Source organism: Adiantum capillus-veneris, chromosome 24 (assembly GCF_014529385.1).
Source record: "Adiantum capillus-veneris isolate H3 chromosome 24, ASM1452938v2, whole genome shotgun sequence".
Lineage (NCBI taxonomy): Eukaryota > Viridiplantae > Streptophyta > Polypodiopsida > Polypodiales > Pteridaceae > Adiantum > Adiantum capillus-veneris.
In genome coordinates, this window is record NC_140954.1 from 32,441,465 (window position 1) to 32,457,083 (window position 15,619).

Below are 15,619 nucleotides of genomic sequence, written 5' to 3' on the forward strand. Positions count from 1 at the left end.
TCATGTCTATTTTGGTCCAAGCATCAAGAGCTGGCACTTTTGATTGTACCCTCATGATTTTATGCTTGATTAATTTTTACTCACTTGATTAAGTGTGTGTGTGTGTGTGTGTACGTGTGCACACCGACATGCACGCCAATTTGATAAGAGTGAGTGTGTGGTCTAAGATCCAAAAGGATTTTTCAATACCCTTGGAGAGGTTTTTTTTTTTTGCAATCTGCTGCATGGGAACCACCATAACAACAAGAGAAACAATTTTTTTTCAGTATTGAATCTAGTTGCTTGTGTGCTACTCGTTGTTTTTGTTGAGCCTTCCCACGTGCGCGCAACTCCACCTGCCTTCGGCCTACTCATCAGTCATCACCATCATTGACTAGTCTACCAACCCATTGTGCTGCCATCAACCATTCCCATCCCCTCCATTGATGTCTTCTCCCTATCTAGTACTCAGCACTCATACTACTCTCACCTAGACCTTTTCTAGTTGCCTCGGCATCTCCATCAGCTACCCTCACCTGCACCAATGGTTACCCCTGCATCATTTTCCATCACCTACTAACCACCCGTTGCCTTTGTCACCTATAGCCCATTTTGGGTTTATTGGATTTTCTATTTATTTTTCTAAAATATTTGTTCCCATATCAGCCCTCCATCACACTTCATTGCTCATACAATTTTGTTCCCACTAATCTCCTTAACTATAACATAACCCAACACAAAGGGGTATTTCCAGTGTCCATAAAGGTCATAGAAGCACCCTTTCCCACAGCCTATGCTCCCTTGCCAAGCCCTCCCAATTTTTTCTCACTTATTGGAGCTTGTTTGGGAAATAAATCCTTGTTCAAAGTTGCACTTCAAGCATTGGTAATATATTTGTCACTAAGGCATTGTCTCCACCTCACTATGCATCTAAGGTACTTCAAGTATTCAAGCTTTGGTAATAATTGTAATGTATGCTACAATCCTTTAAAGAAGAAGAATTCCCTCCAAGCAATATGCCCACCAAGGTGTGCGTTCATTGCAACGAGAAGGAGTATGTAGCAAACTAGGTTCAGAATCCCTCCAGATGCTAAAAAACCAAGGAAAATTAAAGCAAAGAAGATGAGGCCACCAACAAAGTTCCCAATAGGAAGTGATGACCCTCATTTGTTAAGGGTTTAGACACTACTCTAAACAACGTAATTTTGACACATCCAGACATACACAGATGACAACAAAAGAACACATACACATATATTCATGCACAGATGCCAACAAACAAACAAACACACACACACACACACACACACACACATGGAAATGCACACAGAGTCTTGTTATTCACCTTGTTGCCACGCTTGCTCAAAGATAAACATATGCACACATGCAAACAAACAACCATAGATACATACACATCCCTATCAAAAGCATAAGCACACCTCTTATCCTATGTCATGCTATTTCACCTTGTTTGCCATAGGTTATGTATCTTATGGAATTTTTTGTTTGACTTTGTATATTGCACTCGTTTGTGAGTGATAGCTCACACTTCATGCCCATATTTACTCTTTTGCATTGGTTTTATGCTTGTTATGCATCATTAGGTTTTCCCTCTCGGTACAAAGGAGACTGCCAATTTTTTCCCATGAGTCTACCTATGCACTTTTTGACACTTTGAGCACCGTTTTGGCTTGAGATTTTGATCTTGGTACAAAGGAGATTCTGTCAAAATTGCTAGGTTTTTTCTCGCCATAACTTTTGGCATTCTTGCCATAGTGCTCAAGTCTTGTAAAAATAGCCTCTTCTTCTCAGAAGGACATTTACAATATTCAAAAGTTTGATGGCACAAAGTTTTCTATGTGAAAAGAGAAAATCCAGGATATGCTAATCCAAAAAGGTCGATTAGAGTCAATCTTTGAGCGTATATAGGGAAATGGCTATATAGAAGCGCAATGGAAGATGCTAACTGCAAAAGCTTGGTCCATTATTTGCTTAGTTTGTGTAATTTACCATAGTGGGTGAATCTACTGCTAAATCCTTATGGGAAAAGCTATGCAATACATATGAGAGCAGAAGTGCAAGCAACAAAATGTATTTGATGAAAAATATTTTTGAGCTTTGCATGAAAGAAGGTGACAATTTTCAAGCACTTGAACGTGTTCAATGTACCTTTGAATTAATTGACATCACAAGGGCTAAAATTTGACAACAAAGTGCGGTTCAGCTTCTTATTGTGCTCTTTATCCACTTCATGGGACATATTTTGCATAGTGATCAACAGCTTTGAACTTGAGGGAAAATTGGCCTACGATGTTGTAATTTCCAATCTACTAAGTGAAGAGAGATACACAAGAAGTCTATAGAACCTCCAAAACAAGGTAATGCAAATATTGCCAGTGGCAAAGTCATAGAGGTCCCACTCATAATCATGTTAAAATTAAGGATCATGGGAATTCTCATAGCAAATCTAGAGGTTCCTTGTGCAATTTTGAGTGCTATCATTGCCACAAGAAAGGACATTTAAAGAAATATTTTCATGCATGGAAAAGAGACAAGAAAAAGCCTCAAGACAGCAAAAAGTGAGACAATGATGGCAAGGGCAAAGCTAAGATTGAGGAGCTCAATGTGCTAGAGTCTCCTAAGATTGTAGATATGCATGAAGTCCAAAATTCCTCAAATGTTATCTTCTTTACAATAGATCTTAGTCCAAATGCTCTTATTGCACAAGACTCTAGCTTTGATCAAAATTGTGTCATTGATTATGGTGCAAGTTTCCATGTAACACCTCATAGAGAATGGCTCTCTACATATGCAAATACTTGTGAAAATACCTATGAGCTTGAGATACATGGTTTTGGAGACATCAAGCTTGTTATGCATAATGACACAAAATTCATAGTCAAGAAAGTCAAACATGTTTCCAAATTAGCAAAGAGTTTGATATCGGTTGGTCATCTTGACGACTTGGGTTACACCACCACCTTTGGGAATGGTTCATGGTCAATTAGGAAGGGAAATCTTGTGATTCTAAGAGGTTAGAAGCATGGAACACTTTACTCCATGTTTGCTTCATGTGTCAAAGAGGATTGCATATCCATAGTTCAAATGCCATCTATTGAGTTGTGGCATAGCCAACTAGGCAGTATGAGCCAAAAGGGGATTAAAAAATTAGTTCATGCCTATGTTAATTTATTCCATTTTTTAATGTGCAAGCATTGCATCTATGGTAAACAAACAAGGAACACCTCATTGCCATTCAATAGGAAGCATTTGCAGCCACAAGAGCTTGTAGCGACATTTGCAGTCCTATGCCAACCAAGGGGGAGCTAGCTATTGTTTGCCTTTCATAAGAAATTTTAGTAGGAAGGTGTGCCTTTATTCTTTGCACCATAAGGATCAAGCCTTCTCTACTTCCTAGAAATTCTTAACATTGGTAGAGAATAAATTTGATAAGAAGATCAAAACCTTGAGGGTTGACCATGGTGCAGAGTGAGTCTTACCATACACCAAGCAACATTTTTTGAGCAACACTGGTTAGGGAAAATGTCTCTCTCTCTCTCTCTCTCTCTCTCTCTCTCTCTCTCTCTCTCTCTCTCTCTCTCTCTCTCTCTCTCTCTCTCTCTAGTAGGAAAAAAAATATTCTTCAAAGGGTGTGCTCGACACATAGACCCTTTGAGGGGGATTTTTTTAAAAAGCACATTGAAGAGCTATAAAAAAGAAAAGTGTGGTCACTTTCCCATCTCCGAAGCTGGTTGGCAGCCTCACCACTTTAAAAGGCACACAAAAATTTGCCATCGACGGTTGACCACAAGAGAAATCATTGAGTTGAGCCATGTCGTCGCGCTAGCCTAGTTGCTAATTATTCAAGCTCCTTCATATTTTTAGAAAAAGGCTTTGTTGTTGCCTCCCATTGCACACGGATCCGTGTTCCAGCACTCAACAACACTTGGCAACTTCTCAATCCACCACCTATAGTTTTGGTCGTGGATCGCCACTTGTCACCTCCATTGCATTTTTCTCTTTTAATTCCCAAAGCATCCATCAAGATTCTTACTAAAAAAAATGGGCCCTCCCCTAATAAATTTTTTGTGTGAATGCGTACATCGACTTTGCGATGTCATGATCACATAACAAGTCGTTGGCATGAGCCAGCTTGAAGCACCGTGAGTTCTGTTCCCTATGCCAAGCCATACATATATTAGAAAATCACTAAGCCTAGTGCAGCACCACCTCAGTCCTCCACCTGGAATCGCTATCTACCTGGCCTCATGTCGCCCACTTCCCCTCCCAACAAAACCGGCACGCCGATCTCCTCATTGGCCATGTGCATCGTGTGACACCTGGCAAGTCACCCCTTCGACTTTACTCTTAAAAGAAAGTTACTTTTCAAAACAAAAGCGAATTTCCAATGATTCTCGCTAAAGAAATGCGTTCGAATTAAGAGTCACATACTCATTTTTGCCGGCTTTAATTTTTTTTTAACTCTCCCTTTTTGTAATCCTTTAGGGAGGCTTTGAAAGAGAGAGAAAACTCTCTTCTTCTTATAGTGAATACAAAATGAGTATGTGGTGACCCGTTTTCATTAAGTGGAATCTCAAGGATATGCCAAGCTTGATTAGATAGGAAAAGGGAGAAGTAGTCAGATGGAGGACGTAGAATGTAAGCGGTGTTCAGTTTCAAACTTTCAAGTGAAAAGGAGGCGTGATGCTGCAGCTGGAGGGGATGCACGGCATGCGAGGACAGTTTTTTCTGTAACGACCCAGGGGTTGGGCGCGTCACGGGAGGAGGTAGTGTGACGGCCCGGGGGTTGGGCGCGTCACGGGAACGGGGGCTTGGAGCTCTGATACCAAGTGTGACGACCCGGGGGTTGGGCGCGTCACGGGAACGGGGGCCTGGAGCTCTGATACCAAGTGTGACGGCCCGGGGGTTGGGCGCGTCACGGGAGGAGGTAGTGTGACGGCCCGGGGGTTAGGCGCGTCATGGGAACGGGGGCTTGGAGCTCTGATACCAAGTGTGACGACCCGGGGGTTGGGCGCGTCACGGGAGGAGGTAGTGTGACGGCCCGGGGGTTGGCCGCGTCACGGGAACGGGGGCCTGGAGCTCTGATACCAAGTGTGACGACCCAAAGGTTGGGCACGTCACGGCAACGGGAACTCCAGGGAACGAGGGCCTGGAGCTTTGATACCAAGTGTGACGGCCCGAGGATTGGGCGCGTCACGGGAACGGGGGCCTGGAGCTCTGATACCAAGTGTGACGACCCGAACTCCTCCCGTGACGCGCCCAACCCCCGGGTCGTCACATTTTCAAAAGTAGTATTGCTTGTGTACAGGATAGCAAGCCTATCACGCCACACTTGCTTAGCTTCGATAAATGTTTGCAACCTGGAGATCACAAGCTCGAGGTTAATTAGGGTAGCTTTGAGTTGGGGAGTCTCCCAACTAATAATGTGAAGGAAAGTTGTAAAGATTTGTTCTAATGCAAGGAGAGTTGAGCGAGTAGTAAGTTTTGTCAGTGAGTACGTGTCACAAATGTTTTGTTAACACTAATCAGCTGAAATCCTTCTATAACATAAAGGAAAGTAAAGCAAATCAAAAGGAAAAAAGGGAGGGAGGCGAGGGCGGGGCGGGGCAGAGCGGGTACAGGTGGTGGGATGGGCACGTGGGAGACGGGATGAGGCAACCAGGGCTCAGGGAGCAAGAGACGCATGAGGCACATAGATTCCAATTGTCGCGCAAGACGACGACGGGTGTTGAGAGAGCAACACTGTTTTTTTAAAATATGTCCAACCTCACGCCAATAGCACCTAGGTTGTGGCATTGAACTGGCTCAACTCAATTAACTTCTCTATATTGCCGGGTTCTAAGCTCGACCACGAGGGGTTGCATGGAAAATTTGATGACCGATTTCAAAGGTTCAAATGGGATGGGATCTTGAAAGATTCCATATAATGTAATGGAGTAGAGAGAGTAGCAGGTCCCCAAAACGAGTTTTTTAGAAACCATTAATTAGTTTTTTTTTTTTTTGGGGGGGGGGGGGGGGGGGGGATTTTTTTTTTTTTTTTAGTGCTAAAGGGATCCCCTAAGGGCAGCCAAGGCGAATAGCTTAGTGGTTAAGCTTCTCTTTATAGTCTATACGTGCTAGGTCCAATCCTAGGCATTAGGAATGCTTTTGAAGCTAATTGGAGATGTTGAAGCATCTTGGGAAGATTCTCTGTATTGAAAAGTGAAAGTAGGATATATGTGAGTAGAGTGAGTAGAGTTTTGTGCTAAATGCTAAAAGTGAATACATTTTTCTTTTTGAAAGCTCTTGAATGTGTAATAATAATAAAAAATCCCTCAAAGGGTCTGGTCTATGCTAGCCCTCGAGGGAAATTTGTTTTACTATACAATGAGAGAGATAAAGAGAGAGCAAAAATTGGACTAAATAATTGCATCTATTGTCAATGAAAATTTGTGATTAAAAATTTTGATTCTCACCCTATCTTTCATCACCCAATAGTAGCCCACAACTAACAAGGCCTTAGCATGTTACGCACACAACAACAATCTCTCCTTACCTCTCCAGTAAGGCCACACACTGTTAAGAGTTGAGTGGAAACACTTATTTCCACCTACTCATCATAGGTTTTTTAGAAGCAATCTTAGAGAGAGAGAGAGAGAGAGAGAGAGAGAGAGAGACTTGCCTCTCAAAAAAAAATTGTTATAGCCCTTTTTCCTAGCAATCTTTGCACTTGAGGATGGTGGTGGCACAGAGTCTTCCTGAGAAGGAGCAGGGTCTTTTCGGTACATGGTACATCACATGAATTTTGATAGAGTCATCAAAGACGTGTTGCACATTTTGTGTGTGTGTGTGTGTGTGTGTGTGTGAGAGAGAGAGAGAGAGAGATCACTCTTGAGTCTTTTTTTATTGCATGCATGATGAGAGGGGACAGGGGGCATTAGAAAAAGTGAGGAACAAAATTTTAATGGATTTTATTAAGATTCTCCCTTTCAAGAAAGGTGGGAAGACAAGCATGCATTAGTTGACGCGACACAAACTTCTTGCGTGCAATTGACCTTCAATTTGTCTTTTGGGATCTTGGTAGATTCCTCATAAGTGCTAAATAAAACTCAACAAGGATACAAATACTGGTCAACAAATAGCAACAAATTATGACGTCTCAATTTGCAACACCCTAAAATATTCACGATAGTCGGCTAATAATAAGGTTGCCCCATGAGCAAAGAGTTGAAAAATAAAGTATATTGTAACTAAGCAAAGAGTTGAATATAACTCAAATATAGTGCAAAAGTTGGGGGGGAAGGGGGGGGATTGCTTGCAAGGTCAAGTGTTGATGCACCGGAAGGTCTGCAGACAACATTATAGCAATGTTAGAGCAGTGCGAAAAACAATTTTCACAAACTTACAAAGTTCCTTTGGGAAATGGAAAAGTACGAGGTTTCTTTTACTCACTAGCAAAAAACACAAGAAAGAACAAGCTTAAGATTTATCCAATGTCAGGCTAAACCACCATCTTTAGGAGGTCTAGGACCAATTTATTTAGTCTCTCAAATGAAGAAATGTGTGACTTACAAGAACTCTTTGCTATGTGTGTTTTGATAAAGTGCCTCTCATTAACTCGCTTGATTTTATCATCACTCAAAAAAGCTCGCTCAAAGATTGGGATTCCTCGTGGAAAGTACGTCTCCAAGGAGTTTGACAATTTCAAGGGAGGTATTAAGAGGCAGCTTACTGCACCGTACACAGCTAATTAGAATGTCATTGCAAAAAGAATGAATTGAACAATTGAGGAGTGAGTCACAACCATGCTTTCTATGGAAACTTTGACTCAAGGGTTTTGGACAGAGGTAGTACTAACAGTTTATATATCATCAATCAATCACCTAGTATGCCTTTATATTACCAAATTCTAAAGGAGTTGTGGTCTGGAAACAAGCCACATTATGGTCACTTGTGTGTCTTTCGATGTGATGCATATGCGCATGTGTCCAAAGAAGTTTGAAAAAGGCTAGACCCAAAGTCACACAGGTGAATTTTCCTTGGTTATGGCATAGATGGAGAGATGGGATATCATCTTTGGCACTTTGAATCTTGCAAAGTAATTCACAATTCACATGTTATCTTCAATGAGTCAAAGATGCACAAGAAATCTATCAAAGAATTTGAGTACAAAAGTTTCACATTTGAGGAGATTTCCTCAAACTCTACTAGATCCTCACATCCACCTGAGCAGTTTTAGCCAGCATTGGATTATATCATGCTAATAGATTGCGATGATCCATCTTGTTATAAAGAAGCCATGAAAATGGAAGATAAGGTCATGGGAGTAGGCCATGCAATCTCAATATAACTCAGTTTTCAACAATGAGACATGGGGCATAATTGACTTGCCAGAAGCCAAGCAAGCCTTATTTTACAAATGGATTTACAAAAAGAACTTTACATCCGATGTTCCCAAGCCCAAGTATGAGGCCCAATTGGTTGTTATAGGATTCAAGGAACATAAGGGAGTTGATTTTGATGTAACCTTCTTGTACGTAGCCAGGATGACTACATTGTGCATAGTGCTTGGCCTAGTAGTCATTGAGGACATGGAGCTTATCCAAATGGATGTAAAGATAGCCTTTCTTCATGGGGGTCTAGAAGAGGATGTGTACATGGAGCAACTTGAACGTTTTGAACAACATAACAGGGAGGAGCTTGTATGCACACTCAAAAAAGTGTTTTATGGCTTAAATCAAAGTTCAAGGGAGAGGTATCAAAAGTTTGACGCTTTTATGCGATGAGGCTAGGGATCTAGAAGGAGTTAAGAGGATCACTGCTTGTATACAAAGAAACTCAATGATGGTTCTTTGGTCATTCTCATTTTATATGTCACAATGAAATGCTCATTGCAGGAAAGTTCATTGAGGAGATTTTCAAACTAAAGCAAATGTTGAGCGAAACTTTTCTATGAAGGATTTAGGTGAAGCAAATCATTTTCTTGGTATGCATATCAAGAGAGGCAGAAAAAAGGGTATTCTTGAGTTATTAGGAATCTTATATCCATAAGGTCTTGCAACATTTCAATATGCAAGGGGGAAGGAAAAGAGTACCCACTACCATCATATTTGAAACTAAGAAAGGAAGAATCTCCCAAATCACATGTTGATATAGGAGAAATGGCTAGTGTACCCCTATGGTAGCTAGAAGGCATGACATTGCATTTACAGTGGGAGTTCCATATACCTGGCAAGTAGCATTGGATGAGGATGAAACACATCCTCAAATATTTCAAGGGTAAATTGAGCAAGTGTTTACACTTTGGTAATAACGATGCATCTACTATTAGTTACATGGATGGAGATTTATGCAGGTTGTAAAGACAGTAGGAGATCTACATCTGGCTACATTTCCATATTTGCAAGAGGAACCATTTCTTGAAGATCATCTCTCCAAGATTTTACATCCTCCTCCACTATAGAGGTTGAGTATGTTTCAGTGTCACACACCAGCAAGGAAGCTATATGGTTGGCACGTTTAGTGGGAGATTTAGACATTGAATAAGCTCCAATTTTGCATTGTGATTTTCAAAGTTCCATTTCTTTGGCAAGGAATCTTGTGTCTCATTTCGAGTCAAAACACATTGAGGTGATGTATCATCTCATTCAAGATGCATTGATAGATAAGCGATTGGAGCGTGTCAAGGTCCACACTAATGATAACCCAGTGGATACTCTTACAAAGAGCCTGGCTATAAAGCAATTTGCACATTGCATTGAGTTAATGGGTGTATGGTGAAAAATTTTGTACAAGGGTGAAGCTATCAAACTTCACAGTTGTGCATACAATCTTTAGTCATCACCACTTATGGAGCAACATTGGCCTTTAAGTGGGCATTCTTGGGGTAAAGGTTTATGGCTGCCTGAATTGACTAACCCTAAACTCATTAACTTGTTTACTAACCTTTTATACCTATACAATAAAACACACACACACACACTTACATGTGAGCGGTGTTTCCCTCTTCTTCTTGCTCTTCCCCTTCCCGCATGCACACAAGCACGGGGCACACGAACTTACATTCCTTTTGGCAAAGGTACAAGGTCCCAAGTTTGATCCTTCCTTGGCCATGCTTGCTCAAGAGGAAAATATTCCTTAGAAGTGAGTATAGTCTACGTGTGATATCTTCTGGCTAGTCTACTTGAGTTTAAGCCTATTATCAGAAAAGAAGTGAGTATAGTCTAGGTGTGATATCTTCTGGCTAGTCCACTTGAATTTAAGCCTATTATCGGAAACTCTTAGCACATAGCTTAATAAGACATCAAACATTTGGGACTAGACATTTTCTTATTTAGTGGCTCAAGTGCGCTTAACTTTAGTTTATGTGTCTTGGAACCAGTAAGGTTGCAAAAAGAGCTAGTATTAGGAGGGAAAGAAGCACTATCAACGACCAAGACCTACAGCCAAACCAAGAAGATTGGTGAAACATAACCTCAACCACCAAACCCAAGATAACGCCTCATCACTAGAACTTTAATAAAAATTTCCAAGCATAGATGTGCTAGCCATGACCATATTGTGAAACCACCACCCAATGATACGCTATATTGTATCAATAGCCTTAAAAAAATTAAGCAAACACCATCTAGAACTAAGTTCCAAGAGCAATCTCATAAACAAATCTTTCAACCTAAACATCCATAAACTTTCCTAATAATGCAAAAGAGAAAGCATGCTATGAAAGTGTTTGTCCCATGCAATTGTTTTTTAGTCAATGACCCAGTATGGCTTTAAGATTCCAAGAGATAGGAGGGCACAAGCCCATGGAATGGCTAGCCTCTAAATACAACTTACAAAAGTAAGGCTACCATGAGAGATGAAGAAATTATGGATGTCAAAACCATAGATTAGAGACTATTTACAAAAGCCAAGGACAAACATGGCATCAAGGAATCACAAACCAACGAAGGAGGTGAAGTGAAATCAACTAGAAGAAGCAATAACAATCACATACCTTCACCTCTCATAAACCATATAACACAAAGCAAAGATGGGTTTCAAAACCCAATGCTGTGAAAAAGGAAAGAAGAAGCTATCTACATTGTCTTAGAAGGAGTTCATACTTGGCAACAACATCAAATAATCCTAGTCAAACTAATTCAAGAGTAGGATTCTACAAAGGAAACATATTCATATGGTTGGTAACTAGCCATTGTGCCTAGCCTATAACGATCGCAGAAACTTACCTCACTAACATTATCTATGATTCTTATCTCAATATACAAGATCTATCTATCATTCTTATCTTAATATACAAGAACAAGAAGCTACAGATTGAGCTTCCTGGGGTGCTCTACCCACACCACTCTGTACTCCCTCTCTCACTCTTCGCGCACATTTTGTTTTGCTTCAATTGGCATGAGAGCCAAAGTCTATAAAGTGAAATTTCATTGGGTGGCTAGAGCCAAACTCTCCAAAGTGTATTTTGATTGGCTAGAGCCAAAGTCTTCAAAGTGTATTATCATTAGCTAAAGATAAAGTGGTGAAACGGGTATCCCTTGTGGAATCTAGTTTCTCATAAGATTATCTGATATTCAATGAGAAGAAAATGCAAAAAATTCCTTCCTAAGGGGTTGAGGTGGGGGAGGTTACCTTTCAAGATGTTACACCACCTATCTATGGACAAAGACAATTGGAGAGTAGTGGCATGACATCAAGTGGTACTCAAATGCTAGTGGGACAATTGATTGTTGTTCATGTAGATCCTATTGGATTGAGAACATCAATGAGGGTTTCCAAGGCACCTGAGAAGTTTGTGGTGGTGAGACTAAATCACATTATGTTGATAGATTGTGGTGAGACTTCTCGCTATGATGAGGCTATATTACAAAGATGACAAGCTTAAGTGGGAGAGTGCTGTGAAATCAAAGACAAATTCTTTAAACCTTTTGGCATGATATTGTTTAACCTTGGTTTGAGTAGCTTGGTTTGAGTAGGGCTCGTCTTTGAAAGAGAAAATATCACTGTAGATACATATATTGGTGACACATATACTACAAAATGCAGTAGATCTTCTGCGTGCTAGAGTTATCCTAGCATCACCATAGATGACACAAATTTTTAAATGTCATGGATCTTGTGCAAGTTGGAAGGGTGAACTTCTCATCTTTAGATAAATCATGAGTAGTGGAGATGTGTCTTTTGAATAAGAAAGCACCATTGGGGGGACTTTTTGTTCCGCTTTTTCTGAAGAATATAGTGGTTCGTAGTGTACCTCAAACTAAGTCCTTCTCGACCAAGATAATAGATCCATGTCCCACTTACCCTCTTGCAATGAATAGGTCCAACCTTTCATGGAAAACTATAATTATCTTCAACATTAAGGGTTTGTCCTTATTTAGTTTTAGGACTCTCATTCAAAAGGCCATCTTCTAATACATGTTGAAAATAACCTTATGCACTTTATGAAAACATAATTTAGATATTTCATAAGTCTTTTCTATGGTTGATATTATATGTTTAAAGAAAGGAGTGTGTGAGAAACACCCTTGTTGGATTTAGGGTTGCAAGGTTCTACACACAACTTGGAAAAGATGAAGAAGCCTAAGGCATACAACAGAGAGTGTATTGCTTAGTGTGCAAATAGAAAGATAAGTTATCCCTAGAGTGATGGACGTATATACAATGCACGGGGAAAGAAACCTTCTTGAAGAGGAAAAAAGTGCCCTGGTGGCCCTAAGTGTGTTCACACACATCACCACCACATATATGGTAATAAAACCCCCTTAGGAGTGATGCGGTGAGCGAGAGTTGCACATAGTGTGTAGGACCCTAAGGATATTATTAATCCCCAAAGGGAACCAAGCCCAAAGCTTTGCGGAAGGCTTCAAACTTCTCACGAGGCAATGCCTTTGTAAATAGATATGCAAGGTTGTGCACTTAAGCCAAGATGATTTCTTCTATTGAGAGTCTCTCCCTGACATAGCGATAATGCACCTCAATGTGCTTTGTGCAAACATGCAAAACTGGGTTCCTCGCAATTGTCATGCGCTCTGACTATCAGTGTAGATGATGTTGGTAGTGTTCTATCCAACATCCACACCCAAATCATCCACACTCAACTATAGCTGGGAAGACTGTCTTGTACTCAGCTTCACAACTAGAAGTGGCCACAGTAGGTTGCTCCTTGCTCAACCATGATCTGCATTAATTGTCAAGCATGAAACAAAAACCACTTGTGGACATTGATGTCATAACAATCAACCCAATCTTAGTCCAAAAAAGTATGAAAATCTAGCAGAAATGGTCCCCCCTTGGGATAAAACAACCCAAGATGTAAAGTGTCACTCAAGTAGTGAAAGATCCTTTTAGCATCCTACCAATGCTTAGATATGTTGACCTATGAGACTCCAAATTGAATATTTTACCTCGTATTGCATACATAAATAAGGCATCCATAAAGAGTGACATCAGCAAGATCTCTAGCATCATGAAGAATCGATTTCAAACTTGTTTCCATTGGAGTAGTGATAGGTTTCAATCCTCAAATCCAAACTTACATAGTAATGTCTCTCTGCATCTTGATTGACACAAAGCAATACCTGTTGGGTTTGTGGCATTTGGCCTAAATGCTGACAGCTGGTGTGAGAACCAACTCTTAATTGCTTAAAATCCTATGAGAGGATAAGTGGTTGTGTGGAAAAATATTTGCATTCCTTTTATAAAAGACAAGGGCTCTCAACCTGATAGTCTTTGAGCCTTATAAATAAAGGCTTTTCAATGTAAATAATATATCCTATGCTATGCAAAAGTGAATGTATTATTGAGTATTGCAAAGTGTGCACTTTTCTTTATCTCTCTCTCTCTTTCCCTCTCTCTCTATTGTGTGTAGCTATGGCTATCTTCCTCTTCAAACCCCCATGATCCTAACAATACCTCCATCATAGTGCTTAAACTGTATGCCCGAGTAATGATGCAAAAGCCCCAAGCCTTTCATCTTAAATGTTTCATTCAATTCAGCCTGGAATTTAGGAATGTGTGTCTCATTCAGACAAGTACTCACCAAATCATCTACATACAAAACGACAATAAGAAATACATCACCCTCACATTTGAGATACAAAGTGCGTTGAGGACAGTTTGCACAAGTGAACTGTCATATATAAATTCACCTACAAAAACTGATTCTCTCATTGATATCTTATTACAATTAAGAAAAGTGTCCATGTCATCTTCCTCTTGCATAATCTTCAACTCGATCTCTTTACACAGCAATGCAATTTTAGCCTCATTTTGACTTGCATAAAGACTAGCCAGAGTATCCGAAGCTTGTTTTGCTAATTTGTTGAGTAAATGTAAGGATTGCTAGTGAGCTTCACAAATAATGAAATCAATGCATGAGCCTGTGCATCTCTAACATCCCAACGAGATTGCTCAGTTGTAGGCAAAACAACTCTAGCAACAATAGACCTGCTAGAACCTGCAACATCCTTACTAGAGCCTGTTTCCACAAAAGGTGGACGTTCATCAATGCCCTGCACAACATTTCAAAATCCCTTTGACACAAGAAAATGCGTCATCATTTAAGCCCACATTGGGTAATCATCCTCGTCTAATTTTTCCTCTGTAGCAAATATCTTGAAAACCTATGTGTTGGTGTCAACCAACACATGGCAAGTGACTGCACTTTATGTGAAAACTACTCCGGAAGAGGAAAAGCAAAGTAGTACTAACATGTTCTATGTAGAACAACCCAAAGAGGACTATAAGGGACATATTCTTTAGAAAAATACACTAACAAAATTTCTGCAGAAAAGGACAAAATTGCCTACACAATATTGTTTCTAGTGGAAACGAAGGCCGAAATGAGCGTGAATCAAAAATTATGTGCACATTAAGCTCTATAAGCCATTCCAAAGTATTATCCAACCTTTTGATGCTCACCAAAGCTCACCCAATTTTGGAGAAAGTGAGCAAGGGGATGTTGGAAACGCTTGCAACAATACTTGGGAGGACGCAACCTGCTCTGCTATATCAATTGTTGGGATTAGGGTTATGGAGTTGCACACACAACTTGGAGAAGATGAATAAGCTCAAGGCACACAAGAAAGAGTATATTCCTTAGTGTGCAAATAGAAAGATAAGTTAGTCCTAGAGTTATGGGCATATATACAAAGCGCGCCCCGGGGGGGGGGGGGGACCCTCCTAGTGAGGGGAAGAGTACCTTGACGGTCCTAATTGTGTTCACACATCACTACCACATATATCGTAACAACCCTTAAGGTAGATGTAACTACAGTGCATCCCAAACACATTTCCAAGCTTGTAGATGGCATTTGGAGCTCTATTGCTAACACCGTCGAATGAAATTTTTGTGAGTGCAGTAAATATACTTCAATCACAAAAGCCTTTTTTTTTGCTCTGTGTGTGTGTGTGTGTGTTTGTGTGTTTTGTTGTTGTGTGTGTGGGTGGGGGGGGGGGGGGGGGGCGGGGGCTCAACTTCCATGCATATAAGCAGTTGTGCATTGTGAGTTACTACTACGTTGCAAGGGAAAGGGCTATAATCCTCCAAGAGTCCATACCAATCCTTTTTATCAATGATGAGATGACGCACTTGGTGGGAAAGGTAGAGACTCAAAAGAGACTAACTTATCACCCA